The sequence below is a fragment of the Anoplolepis gracilipes genome, chromosome 11 (genome assembly GCF_047496725.1).
Source record: "Anoplolepis gracilipes chromosome 11, ASM4749672v1, whole genome shotgun sequence".
Taxonomy (NCBI): Eukaryota; Metazoa; Arthropoda; class Insecta; order Hymenoptera; family Formicidae; genus Anoplolepis; species Anoplolepis gracilipes.
Window position 1 is genome coordinate 1678237 of NC_132980.1, and position 16041 is coordinate 1694277.

The window sequence follows — 16041 nt, forward strand, 5'->3', positions numbered from 1 at the left end:
GATTGAATACTGCACGATTGGATACTCAACGATTGGACACTGAACAATTGGACACCGCACGATTGGACACACATTTTACACGAGTGGACACCGCACGATTAAACACGCATTCTGTACGATTGGACACCTCGCTTCGCATGTACATTGCAAGACAAAGCAAAGTTTACATGGGTTTGCAACTTTTCACGCGAAGCGTGGTGGACGGGGTGGATGCGGGAGGGGGAGGTTCGGAGGCCCCTCCCTTGCAGCCCCCTCGTGTGTGTGTGTGTGTGTATATTATGAAAATATTGAAAATATATATCAAGATAAAGTTTCCATGTATGGTGTCCAATCGTTCAGTGTCCAATCGTGCAGTGTCCAATCGTGCAGTGTCCAATCGTGCAAAGTCTGTGTCTAATTGTGCGGTGTCCAATCGTTCAGTGTCCAATCATTCAGTGTCCAATCGTTCAGTGTCCAATACTACGTGTCCAATTGTTTGGTGTCCAATCGTTCCGTGCCCAAACGGGTGTTACCCACTGATACAATGATAGTATGGCTATGTACGCTGACCGGGGATGAGATATGTATATACAAGGAGAGGTTCGCAATATGTGGCGTCGAGGACCGAAAGGTTTGGCCCGTGATGGTCGGTCGGTGGCGGACGGCCTGTCGGTGGTGTCCGGGAAACGGACGGCGTATTCGGAAACGTCCGCAAAACGGACGTCTGGTCAGTGGTGTCCGGGAAACGAACGGATGTCAACGTTATTGCGCCCGGAAATAGACGGAAACACCCATTGTCCGGAGGGTAACGGAATCGGAGGCCGAGCACGTTCGGTCGAGACAACGAGTACACCCGTTGTCCGGAGAGGATTTTGCAGGAATAGTCGCAGGAGTCAGGATCCTCGGAGTACTCTCTCGAGGCAGAATCGGGACAGGACTAGGTGCTGGATGCCCGGCTGCGCCGGCTTTTATACCTGTCGACCGGCCTCCTACTCCCAGTTGCGAGTAGAATAGGGAGGCGGTCGAGTGGGGAGACCGGGAGCTCCAACGCCGCAACCAAAAGGCGTCGGATGTTTTCAAAAGCGGATGCTCGGCCCCTGGTGACTTTGTCACAAAGCAATTATAGACAAAGTAATATGAAAATTATTTTATTTTAATTATAATTATGATATATTTTAATATTATTTTATTTTTTTTACATCTTTTTATAATATATTTAATGTTTAAGGGGATGTCGTACCGTCCTACCTTACCGATCAAAACGATTGTTTAATACTAGACCAAAATTATTTTATTGGTTATACAGAATGAAAAATGCTTCTCCATGATTAAAGTATATACAGCAACGATCGACGAAGTAGTATAATTTTCAGTTAAAAATGAAGAAAATAAGAAATTACAGTTTTATATTATTGATTGGTAGTGTCAAGTCATAACTATATTAATATAAAAGTTTTGCAATTTGCACGTACAAAATAAATTCACTTCGTGTAAGGAAATGCATGACAGAATATATGTAAACTTGTAGAAAATGAATTTGATGTAAAAATAATTTTGGTCGAGTACACTTTCGTGCATATGTATCATACGAAATTGAGGATAAATGAGTAAAAAAAGAGCAGTAGATTAGTGCACCAGCAGATTGACTGGTGTCGCGATAGTCAGAGCTATAATCTTTTTCTGTGACAAGGAAAGACAATAGTACTATCTTTGTCTGTTTCATGCGTACAGAGTAACATACATACACGCCGGTGATACCGAACCGGCTCACGGTCCGTATGACGGACACACAAGCGCGAGCCGTTTACATGTGAGCTTGACACGTGTGCGACGCCACATATATACTAGTACAGTAGAATTGTATCTAAAATGAAACAAATCCTGCAAAAAATGTTATCCAAAATGTTATTGCTGAATCTTGTAGGAAAGGTATTTAGAAGTAAAATACCGATGTTTCCCACTCGAGATTTCTTGCGCGTTAGTTGTAAACAAAGAATAAAGGTGGCGAAAACAGGTTTTTCGCTCGTAGAACTTATGCCCATTAAATTTAAGCAAAATGACCTTAATGTAAGTTGTAGATATTGAAAAGACCTAAAAAATGAGCCGTGTCACGTTAAGATTGGTTAATTTGTTTAATTACAAAAAATTAAAAACCTCCAAAAAAGGCCCTTTTTTCAATTATTTTTTATTCTTACACATTTGAGCCTAGGACTTTGAAAATATGACAAAAGATGTTCCTCGTCATGCTGATAATGCATGAGTTTTTTTGGCCCGAAATGTTTTTAAATTTTCGCAAAAAACTGTTTGTTATCTAAAAAAGCGTCTTCGTAGAATCTAATTATTACAGCTTTGGGAGATCGTAGAGCAAGCAACAGGGATGCATTTTATTCTTCGAGAGTTATACTATCATGTACGTTTTGCAACGAAGCGATTTTCAACATTTAAATTGTTCAAAAATGGGTCTAAAAAGTGAGTACGATTTTTTCGTATAAATAAATGCAATATTTACCGCAAATTGCATTGAATCGAAATGGCACTTAATGCATTTGATAGTTGGCATTTTTACGCAAATTTAAAAAAAAAACGTTGTTATAAGTACCATAGAAGCCGAGAAAACTTTTTTTTTTTTAAATCAGAACAGCTCTGTTTTTTAACATGAAGAGCTGAAACTTTTCGGATGTTTAGAGGAAGAGTCGAAGAAACTAATGCAGCACTTTCGAATTAACTTGTTCGAACAGCTTTTTTTTATACGAGCCACGAAGTCGCGGTGCGCGCGAAGACTTCAAATCGACGCTCGCGCTAAAATACACTTTTTCTCCGGTTCTAGAACACGTAGAAGGATAATTTTTTTAAAAATCGATATACCGCATCGAGAGAAACACGAATCTCGCATTGAAAGCCGCAAATAATGATTACTTTCACCGCTATTTTCGCTACTGCAAAAAATTATTTTATTTATTGCTAAATTCAAGTAATAATTTTTTTGCTAAAAAAAATTCATTTTCTCTTGTTTTTTTTTATCTGTATGCTTGGAAATATGAATCGAACTTTTCAATACAATTTTATACATACAGTTAATTATTTTCCAAGCGTCTATTTATAATTTTGATATTTGCATTTTAAACATGCTAAAATTCATCTTAAACAATATTAATTTTATTTTAGAAATGTGTGTACTGAACAAGTTAAAATAAGTAAATTAATAAACATATACAGGGTGGACCATTTTAATCCATCCAGTCAAATATCTCGAAAACCAAACCCGGGAGAGAAAAATGTTTCAGACAAAAGTTGTATGGTTTCGAGGGGGCCATGAGACGGTATCATTGGTTTGACCTTGAAAAGTCATTTGAAGGTCACTTCAAGTTTTTTAAATGGAACACCCTATATTTACATATTCTTGTAGCTCATCTCGAGAGCTTTCCAAAACACTTATGACAAAGTATTTTTCATTAAGTATATTTTGAGTTATAAGGCTTCAAAGTTGCAGTATTTTGACATAAAATACAAGATATCTCGTAAAATATTCATTTCTTGATTATCTTACTCTAATACTTTTATGCACAGAATAACGAGACGAATCAATTGGCATAATTAAAACACATAATTATGTTAAAATAACAATCTGAATTTGCAACTAACAGTTACACATTTTTATTTTAACATAATTATGTGTTTTCTTTACACCAATTGATTCGTCTCATTATTCTGTGCATAAAAGTATTAGAGTAAGATAATCAAAAAATGAATATTTTATGAGATATGTTGTATTTTATGTCAAAATACTGCAACTTTGAAGCCTTATAACTCAAAAAATACTTAATGAAAAATACTTTGTCATAAGTGTTTTGAAAAGCTCTCGAAACGAGCTACAAGAATATGTAAAAATATATAGGGTGTTCCATTTAAAAAACTTGAAGTGACCTTCACGTGACCTTCAAATGACTTTTCAAGGTCAAACCAATAGTACCATCTTATGGCCCTCTCGAAACCATACAACTTTTGTCTGAAATATTTTTCTCTCCCGGGTTTGGTTTTCGAGATATTCGACTGGATGGATTAAAATGGTCCACCCTGTATATGTTTATTAATTTACTTATTTTAACTTGTTGAGTACACACATTTCTAAAATAAAATTAATATTGTTTAAGATGAATTTTAGCATGTTTAAAATGCAAATATCAAAATTATAAATAGACGCTTGGAAAATAATTAACTGTATGTATAAAATTGTATTGAAAAGTTCGATTCATATTTCCAAGCATACAGATAAAAAAACAAGAGAAAATGAATTTTTTTTTAGCAAAAAAATTATTACTTGAATTTAGCAATAAATAAAATAATTTTTTGCAGTAGCGAAAATAGCGGTGAAAGTAATCATTATTTGCGGCTTTCGATGCGAGATTCGTGTTTCTCTCGATGCGGTATATCGATTTAAAAAAAATTATCCTTCTACGTGTTTTAGAACCGGAGAAAAAGTGTATTTTAGCGCGAGCGTCGATTTGAAGTCTTCGCGTAAAATTTCAGTTCACGCGTAGCAGCGGAGCCGCCGTTTCCCCCACTCCGCCGCCCGAGTTCCGGCAATCGCGCACCGTGACTTCGTGGCTCGTATAAAAAAAAGCTATTCGAACAAGTTAATTCAAAAGTGCTGCATTAGTTTCTTCGACTCTCCCTCTAAACATCCGAAAAGTTTCAGCTCTTCATGTTAAAAAACAGAGCCGTTCTGATTTAAAAAGAAAGTTTTCTCGGCTTCTATGGTACTTATAGCAACGTTTTTTTTTAAATTCGCGTAAAAATGCCAACTATCGAATGCATTAAGTGCCATTTTGATTCAATGCGATTTGCGGTAAATATTGCATTTGTTTATACGAAAAAATCGTACTCACTTTTTAGACCCATTTTTGAACAATTTAAATGTTGAAAATCGCTTCGTTGCAAAACGTACATGATAGTATAACTCTCGAAGAATAAAATGCATCCCTGTTGCTTGCTCTACGATCCCCCAAAGCTGTAATAATTAGATTCTACGAAGACGCTTTTTTAGATAACAAACAGTTTTTTGCGAAAATTTAAAAACATTTCGGGCCAAAAAAATTCATGCATTATCAGCATGACGAAGAACATCTTTTGTCATATTTTCAAAGTCCTAGGCTCAAATGTGTAAGAATAAAAAATAATTGAAAAAAGGGCCTTTTTTGGAGGTTTTTAATTTTTTGTAATTAAACAAATTAACCAATCTTAATGTGACACGGCTCATTTTTTAGGTCTTTTCAATATCTACAACTTACATTAAGGTCATTTTGCTTAAATGTAATGGGCATAAGTTCTACGGGCGAAAAACCTGTTTTCGCCACCTTTATCCTTTGTTTACAACTAACGCCCAAGAAATCTCGAGTGGGAAACATCGGTATTTTACTTCTAAATACCTTTCCTACAAGATTCAGCAATAACATTTTGGATAACATTTTTTGCAGGATTTGCTTCATTTTAGATACAATTCTACTGTACTAGTGTATATGTGGCGTCGCGCACGTGTCAAGCTCACATGTAAACGGCTCGCGCTTGTGTGTGCGTCATACGGAGAGTGAGCCATACATCTGATTCAGCATTACTGATGCACGCTCTAATATCGTTTAGTGTAGTTTTGTGTAGTGAAGTTATTTGTGTAGTGTTAGTTATTTATCTCTAAAAAATGGGTCAACAGCACAATTGGAAATATTTATCTCTCTGTCAACGTAGAATTTCCTTCAAGAAAGGCTGGATGTAAAGGTTAGTATTTTCATTTATATAAAAGGAATTGTTTTAATGTTGTTATGTCATATGTTGTTTATTATATTGTTATCCAATTATGTTATGGCATATCGTTTTCGAATGAAAGATTTCATTACTCAAAGAGCGATCTTATTTTTCAATAAATTTATATTTTTTATCAAAAATGAATTTTGATTCATAAGTTATATATAAATAATTTATACATATAAAATATAATAATATATCATATTATTTAAATAATATAATATATATAGAGAGAGTTACGATGTCCCATTTGATACTTTCACTTTTATAAAGCACATACTTTATTCTCTAATAATCAAATTATCAAAATAATAAAATAATGTTATAATGTTCTTGAAATTGTCCATTGATCTAAAAATCCAAATATTTCTATTAACACAAGACGGATTTTTGACGTCATTAATCACACTTTTTGAGTGATGACTTTTGTATCATTTGAAAACGATAATATTTGGTAATTTGACTTCCATAAAGTCCATTAAAACATTAGTATTATGAAAATTGTTTTACATTTTTTTTTCAAATTATATCTATAAAACAATTCCTAAATAAAACATATAAATAGTATATATAAAGTCTATTATTAAAATGTGGTTTGCATGTGCGCATTAGTTAAAAAATAATCCCAGAGGCGATTTATTCGTGAGTTGATTGCATTTTATGCCAGATGCGGTTTGTATGTGCGCACTGGTTAAAAAATTATACCAGAGGTGATTTATTCGTGAGCTGGTTGTAATATTTCGTACTAGATGCGGTTTGCATGTGCGCATTAGTTAAAAAATTATTCCAGAGGCGATTTATTCGTGAGCTGGTTGCATTTTATGCCAGATGCGGTTTGCATGTGACATTTTGTGCAATTGTAAAGAATATTTTGTTCCCTCCCTCTATCGATACCGCGGCTATAAAATATAGTTGCGAGAGGAAAAAATTGCAAAAAAAGAATTGGACAAAAAAAAGAAAAAGGAGATAAAAACTTGCGGATTATTTATTGATGTTAAAAATCCATGCTTGCTTGTCATGGTTGCTTCTCTTGATGGGCTCATAGATAAAGATGGCCTGGTAGAAATAAAATGTCCTCTATGAGCTGAACATTTAACAGCGGAAAAGGCTATAAAGACGCTCCCTCAATTAAAAAGCGTTTTTGATAAGAAAAATCTAGATAAGATGAATCCAAAACATCGATTTTTTTATCAAGTTCAAGGCCAGTTAAGTGTAACGCAGCGAGAATATTGTATTTTCACTGTGTGGACGCCAAGAAGCTTAAAAATAGTACGTGTTAATAGGGACAATGTATTTTGTAATACTCAAATGCTGCCCTTTTTAACATGTTTTTATTATGATTGCATGCTGCCCGAAATCTTGGATAGTCGACATAATAGACATATGCCTATTAGAAATTCTAAATATATAATAGAAGCTCAAGAAGCAGCCCAAAATTTACAGATCGAAAAAGTCATCGACAATATAATATAGACGAAAATATTATCGAAGAAAGTCAATGTTGCGAATCCAATATTTTACCAATGGAAGCAACTAATACTACTGTTACTGTTCTGACAAATGTGGAACAAGATGACGATTGCATCATTGTTAGTTATTCACAAAATAAAGAAGAACTAACTGAAGATGATATAGCGAGACATAAAGAATTTCTCGATAAACAGGTTATTCTTTTATAGCCCAGTAAAATTGCTCGATATTTCACGATTTGGAAAAAATAATTGAATAAATGCTGCAATTTTGTGGAGAGGTCTGTTTTGGAGTGCTTATTAACATATCAAAAGTCCCCATGCGTGGAAGCTACGGAAAACTCAGAGTGGTGACAAAACGGTCCAAAAAACCGGTTTTTCGTAAATAATTCGAAAAGTATCAAGTTTACGAGCAAAAACATGAATATCAAAATTGAAGCTAATAAAATTTCGCACAATTTGGTTTTTATAGAACTCCGTACGACCAATAGAAGCCGAGATAGAATTTTTTAAAATATGGGTCATTTTGCGACGCGACGAAAACGCATCTGTGCGTCGTGATTTTTCGTTAATATCTCGAAAATGGCCATTTGGATCGCAAAATCGTTTAAATGAAAGTTGTAGAGCACTAAATTGCGAATAAGTTGCGTTTTTTCTATTCCTGTGCGTTCGATATTTGCGGAAATACGAATATTTAAAAATTTTTTGAGTGCGCTGTTAGTGGCTAAAACTACAATTTTTGTGTGAAAAAATCGATTATAACTCAAAAAGTATTGATCGTACGCATATAGCATGTATTATAAAAGTAATAGGGAATAAAATTTTGAAACTTTTCATGTATATTTAAATTCATTTTGGTAATGAGTGTATGAGATAAAGGCAAGAAAGTTGCAAAATTTGAATTTTGAAAGTTATTTTGCAAAATAGCTCACTTCCGGTTGGCTGTAGGCTATATTAACATATACATTAATTAAAGACAATTAAATTATCTTTAAAATGAGCCGTAGCAGACCCTTCTATGATAAATCATTTATGAGTTATAGGTGTTTAAAAATAAAGGCCAATATACATTTTTATTAAAAATTACAGTTATAGTGCAAAAACGTATGGGTAACAATTTTTTAAAAATTAGTTTCAACCTATTATTAGTTCATATACATATGAAAATGGTCCAGCTGCGTAAGTCCATCACGAGATGTGTTTTACTAAAAAACAGGCATTGGAAAAATGCTGTATTTCGGATAAATTATGCTAAAATTGCATTTTCATTCCTTTTCTTGTCTATATCTTCATTTCTGTCAACTTTACGAAGAAAATACACAGGACCTAAATTGAAGGTAACAAAATTTCCTACAAAGTTGACAGAAATGAAGATATAGACAAGAAAAGGAATGAAAATGCAATTTTAGCATAATTTATCTGAAATACAGCATTTTTCCAATGCCTGTTTTTTAGTAAAACACATCTCGTGATGGACTTACGCAGCTGGACCATTTTCATATGTATTTGAACTAATAATAGGTTGAAACTAATTTTTAAAAAATTGTTACCCATACGTTTTTGCACTATAACTGTAATTTTTAATAAAAATGTATATTGGCCTTTATTTTTAAACACCTATAACTCATAAATGATTTATCATAGAAGGGTCTGCTACGGCTCATTTTAAAGATATTTAATTGTCTTTAATTAATGTATATGTTAATATAGCCTACAGCCAACCGGAAGTGAGCTATTTTGCAAAATAACTTTCAAAATTCAAATTTTGCAACTTTCTTGCCTTTATCTCATACACTCATTACCAAAATGAATTTAAATATACATGAAAAGTTTCAAAATTTTATTCCCTATTACTTTTATAATACATGCTATATGCGTACGATCAATACTTTTTGAGTTATAATCGATTTTTTCACACGAAAATTGTAGTTTTAGCCATTAACAGCGCACTCAAAAAATTTTTAAATATTCGTATCTCCGCAAATATCGAATGCACAGGAATAGAAAAAACGCAATTTATTCACAATTTAGTGCTCTACAACTTTCATTTAAACGATTTTGCGATCCAAATGGCCATTTTCGAGATATTAACGAAAAATCACGACGCACAGATGCGTTTTCGTCGCGTCGCAAAATGACCCATATTTTAAAAAATTCTATCTCGGCTTCTATTGGTCGTACGGAGTTCTATAAAAACCAAATTGTGCGGAATTTTATTAGCTTCAATTTTGATATTCATGTTTTTGCTCGTAAACTTGATACTTTTCGAATTATTTACGGAAAACCGGTTTTTTGGACCTTTTTGTCACCACTCTGAGTTTTCCGTAGCTTCCACGCATGGGGACTTTTGATATGTCAAAAAGCACCCCAAAACACATCTCTCTACGAAATTGCAGCATTAGTTCAATTATTTCTTCAAAAAAATTCCATTTTATTCGGCTATTAATTTAGTAAGGGACAATGTATTACCTGTACGTTGCAAATTAAACGACGAATTATTGGATCGATTTTTACGTGTCGTAAGAAATAAATCTCATTTTAAAACACAAAGTGTGCTATATTTAGAATCTCTTCATTTAATTGAAGCAAGTCATAGCGACAAAAGCTTACAAATTATTGGAGGAAATTGTAGTGATCACTGGCGATGTATATTTTTTGACAGCACCAAGCTTCAAGTGTACGACAGTTTACCCGGTTATACATACGATAAATTGGCGTCTAAAGAAAAAAATTACATTCATCGCCGTTATCTACAAATAAATGCAAATGATATAATATTTGCAAAGGTTCAAGTACAACCTGATGGCATATGTTGTGGAATTTATGCTGCAGCTCTCGCCACAGCTGTAGCATTAGAAGGAAATCCTTGTAACGAGAAACATTCCAATGGTGTGGAATACATGAGGCAACATTTTCTTAATACTATAGCAGAAAATGAATTGTCGCCTTTTCCAAAATGGTAATCCAATGAATCATTGGAAAAAGGCGCTTTAATATTATTGATTTCTTTGTACTCGGAGAGACGAAAATAATACATGTATTATGGTTGCGTCTTACGAGAATGGGTGATGGAAGGCGCCTATTCTATATATAAAATATTCTATAAATATATTTTATATTATATATGTTATATATAAAGCCAGGAGCGATCTAACTGGCATTATACGTTTCTTTTTGTTAATTATACATTGACGTTGTATATGTATATATGTCAAATGATATATTCATATTCTGTTGCATTTCGACCAAAATTATTGCCATGCAAAGCCATGTGCGGGAGGAATCGTCATGCAAAATGTGTGCAATGAATATAAACAAAATATTTAATTATTTAAGGATTATATGTATATAACATGGTACATCTAATGTTATATACTTATTTTTATCTCTATATAATAAATACAAAATAAATTGTTAAACTTTTTCTTTAATTTTATAAATGTATAGTATTATATATATTTGTGAAATAAATATTTTATCATATTTGATATCTCTTAGACACTTTACACACGTCTACTTCATCTTGTACATAGTTTTATTATATCATGATTTTACATATGCCAAACATGCAATAAATAGGAACTAAATATGCTACAATGTTTAATTTGAGAAATATATATGTATATGTAACACTATATATATCTAATATCATATACTTTTCTTATTTTTATCTGTATGTAATAAGTGCAAATAAATTGTTTATTATTTATAATACATATTAGGTATTGAGTATATAATTATCTCTATTTTGTATTTTATACCATAATGTGTGTGAAAAAAGTTATGAATACGTGTATTTACAATAATAATAAATATATGTATTTATATAATATGTATATAGAATGCTATTATAAAAATACATTTTAAAATTTCATTCATTATAGTATAAAATACAAAAAAAGCATAATTTTATATTCAATATCTAATTGTATTTCTAATAGACAATTTATTTTCATTTATATTACATACAGATAAAAATAAAAAAAGTGTATGACATTAGATATGTGTTATATATACATATTTCTCAAAAAATATTGTAACATATTTAGTTCCTACTTGTTACATATTTTGCATATGCAAAGCCATGATATAATAAAGCCACGTACAAGATGAAGTAGACGTGTGTAAGTGCTAAAAGATATCAAGTATGATAAAATATTTATTTCACAAATATATATATATATATATATATATATATATATATATATATATATATATATATATATATATATATATATATATATACAATACAAATAAATTGTTAAACTTTTTCTTTTATAAATGTATAGTATTATATATATATATATATATATAATACTATACATTTATAAAAGAAAAAGTTTAACAATTTATTTGTATTGTATTATATATATATAATACTATACATTTATAAAAGAAAAAGTTTAACAATTTATTTGTATTTATTATATAGATATAAAAATAAGTATATGACATTAGATGTTTATATTATATACATATATTTCTGAAATTTAATTTGTTTACACACATTTTGCATATGCCTATTAGTCCTCTACATTATGTTCAGCCTTACGACGAAATTTTGGTCGAGAAAAAAAGTCGTTTCTTTATAACAATTAGAAACGAAACATGTACAAAGATTACGCATCAGTGTGTACTATTACCACACAACAAATATCTCTTCGCAAGCGAACGAAAGAGACGATAATAGAAGCGAGCGAGACAATAATAGGAACGAAGGAGACAGTAATAAAAATGAACGAGACAGTAATAAGATTGAGCGAGACAGTAATAGGAGCGAGCGAAAGGGGCATAGCAGCGGCTGGCAGAGAAAACTCGAGGCTCGGGCCTTTCCTTGTCATAGATATCGGAAGATAGAGATGGAGCGTGAGTTCGCGGGGGTGAAGCCTTTTCGGGGAGGGCGATGAGGTAAACTGTGAGCACTTCCTATTGGATGCAATGATGCGCGTGCGTAATGGCGTTTAATACGAAATAGAACTCCTGCTCACCGGACGCGGAAATGCTGGCCGCGCAACAAAACAGAACGCGGTAGTCAATTAATTTATTATAACTGATGAATTTATTGGCTATCGCGTTATTTTTTGCCGCGCAGCAAGTATTTCCGCGTCCAGTGGGCAGGGGCTCATATTCTAATATCTCTGATTGCTAGTATTACACAGCTATATATGTTTAATAAAAACAGTCATCGAATTTATTATATTTTACGTTAAAATGTCCTTTTTTTAATAATAAATAATACCATGATAAAAGGGTCACTAATAATAATAATTATTTTAAATTTTATTGCAAACTTTTATTCAAATTCAAATAATTGCAATCGATATATTCTTAATGAAGACTTTATACATATACACTAATTATAAAAGATAGTATAAATATTATTACAAGCTTGTTTATACATATTGGCAAAGTACATAGTCATATATAAGATACACTCCTTTAGGAACATAGTCATAAGATATAGATATAAATATAATAATACTCATTCTTTAAGAACATAAATATACTGCAAAGTTAAAAAATATATTAATAGTTATAATTATATATGTTAGATAAAGCTCGTTAAATTTATAATATAATTAATATAAATTTATATATAATAAATCTTACAGACAATTTCATTAAAGTAAATAGTATAGATCAAACGCTTTTTACCATAGACATTTGTATATATGTCTATGCTTTTTACATACCCTTAAACAATACAATTTTATTAAATAAATGACGTTTGCTTTTAGATTTATCTATAGAATTTAATGTTATATAATGTAATCTGATTTTGATATAGTTTTGAGCAATGGCCCGAATTAAATGTACAATATGATTTTCTAAAGGAGACTGATCAAATGTATGCTCTCGTAATGAATGAAATAAATTAGTATCAAGGAACGATTTCAACACATCATTAGTAATATATGTTCCATAAAATTTTTTAGTTATAAATCCATTTGTGCTTACATGAATTGCATGTCTTATTATTCTTTCGTATTTATTACAAATTGTAATAACGTCTTTTGATGGTTGTATTAATGCTCCTTGTCTAATATTTTTTACAGAAATCAAATTATTATTATTAGTGACCCTTTTATTATGGTATTATTTATTATTAAAAAAAGGACATTTTAACGTAAAATATAATAAATTCGATGACTGTTTTTATTAAACATATATAGCTGTAATACTAGCAATCAGAGATATTAGAAGATGAGTTCTTGCCCACTGGACGCGGAAATACTTGCCGCGCGGCAAAAAATCACGTGATAGCCAATAAATTCATCAATTATAATAAATTAATTGACTACCGCGTTCTCTTTTGTCGCGCGGCCAGCATTTCCGCGTCCGGTGGGCAGGAGTTCTATTTCGTATTAAATGCCATTACGCACGCGCATTATTCCATCCAATAGAAAGTGCTCACAGTTTACCTCATCGCCCCTCCCTCAGTGGCTTCATCTCCCTTGTCTAAATACTGGGTTCATGTTCCATCTCTATCTTCCGATATCTATGTTCCTTGCACACTGCTATTCCCTTCTCGCTCGCTCCTATTGCTGTCTCGCTTGCTCCTAATGCTGTCTCGCTCACTCTCATGCCGATTGCGTCGGTAATACTTTTTTAGTTCTTTCAAGGCGGCGCTCAATACCGCGTATGAGTTCGGCCGACGCTTCGGTATCCCCTTAATTTGTACAATTTTTCACAAATTCTATTTTTTTTATACATTTTACATAACTTTTTAAAACTTTTTTAGAATCAGAATTTTTTCAACAATTTATAATTAGAAAATTAATTAATTTAGAATCAAAGATAAATAATTGTTCAAGATTCGTTTAATATTTTATAAGATTCCATTACTGTAACGATCTCATTTCCAGAACGTTTGATTGCTTATTGATCGCTTCTCCTTTCCGTTAGCGACCTTCGCTCGAATTTTATCTTTGTGTCGCTCTTTGTATTTGCTCCTTCTATTATTCTCATTGAACGCTCTGGAAATCAGCTGTTTATGTCTCTGCCGAAAAAACATGATCGAATCTCGACACCGACGACTTTCCGCTCAGCGGACAAGTCAGCCGAGTCGACACCGTCACCAGATTCGGAACTCTGTAATCAACGAACTAATACTAAAATACACGCGAAAGTCAAAACCGTTTTGAGTGCTCTCTTCTGCTACCGCATCCTCTCCTGACTGCATCCGCGATCACGAGCCAAAGTGAGAACGGGCAAATTAAAATTTAAAATTAAAAAATAATCGATGTTGACGCGATCATCGAGGACGCGCCGACAATAAAAAAAAAATATATATATATTTTAAAATTTCGTTACTTTTTCCTAATAAATCTTCGTTCAGATCTGCATCTGTTTTTTCAGAAATTATGTTATCCGTTTCTAAATCTGTTAAAAAAATAAAGTTTTGAATTAATTAAAAAAAGATATATCCCACTCGGCATGTAATATTTCTGAAACATTGCTGCAATATTTTATTTGAAATATTACACCTTTCAGTAATATTACAGGAATATTTCATGACTGTATCTGCAACATTTCTGTAATATTTCAATATTCCCAATCATTTCAAGTGCAACTTTGCTGAAAGATTTCAGAAATATTTCGGTAATATTACAGGAATATTTCTGAAAACATATATGTAACATTGCAGAAACATTTAAAAAATATTACTCTAATATTGTTAAATTAATGTTAATCGATGTTAATTTATTAATTATATTTTAAAATAAACATTCCAAAAATATTTTTATATTATATTTCAGGCATTTTCAGACTGTGTTTAAAATGTAACATAAAAATATTCCTAAGATATTTATTTTAAAATATATCTAATAAATTAACATTAATTATATATATATATATATATATATAGAAATCATTATCAGAGATTAACATTAATTATATTAATATGTAAAAAAAATGAACGCTTCTATTTTGTCATGATTTTGTAAAGTTTTATTTTACTTTAAATACATTAAATATATATTTATGCAAAAGAAAAACAAAAATACAAAAGAAAAAAGTATATTATTTCAGTTAATTATTACTTTTAGCCGCTTTTAATTATTTTTAGCATTTTTTAAATAAAACTAAAATTATATTTTTATCTTTTATTTATTCGTTTCATTTTTATAATTTATAATTTATTCTGTTATAATGATTTAACACGCTATAACTTAAACTAGTAATTATATTTACTCATTCCAATTATTGAAAGAATTATAATAAAATCGAAATAGAATAATTCTAAATATGTAAATTATAATTCTTTTAATGAGTAAATAAGTATATATAATTATTATAGTTTAAGTTATATAAAATGTTAAATCATTATGGCAGAAAAATAAATTATATTAAAAAACATATATATATGTTTATATCTCCTCGTTTTCAGATGTAGTTTCATCACTGTCATTTGTTTGATTTGTTGTTTCATTTTGTACTTCTTTTGTTATTGCGTCTTTAATTCTGAAAAAATATATGTATTACATTAATTTATACATTACATATAATAATTTTAATATTTATACATTAATTTTAATGTTTAAATTTTATAATTAATAATTTTATTACTTTTCTCTACAAAACGTAAGTTAGCTTGAGCTAACCATGGAGCAATGGTTTTATGTATCACATTATTTTCGTCAATATTGTTTCGATGAATGTGAGCAGCTTCTAAAATAAAATATAATTGTTTGTAATTTGCACATACTTATACTATAATTAATATATTATCATAAAAACTTACTTATTATACATTTGAACAAATTTGTATTTTTAAATGCTACTTTTGGTAAAG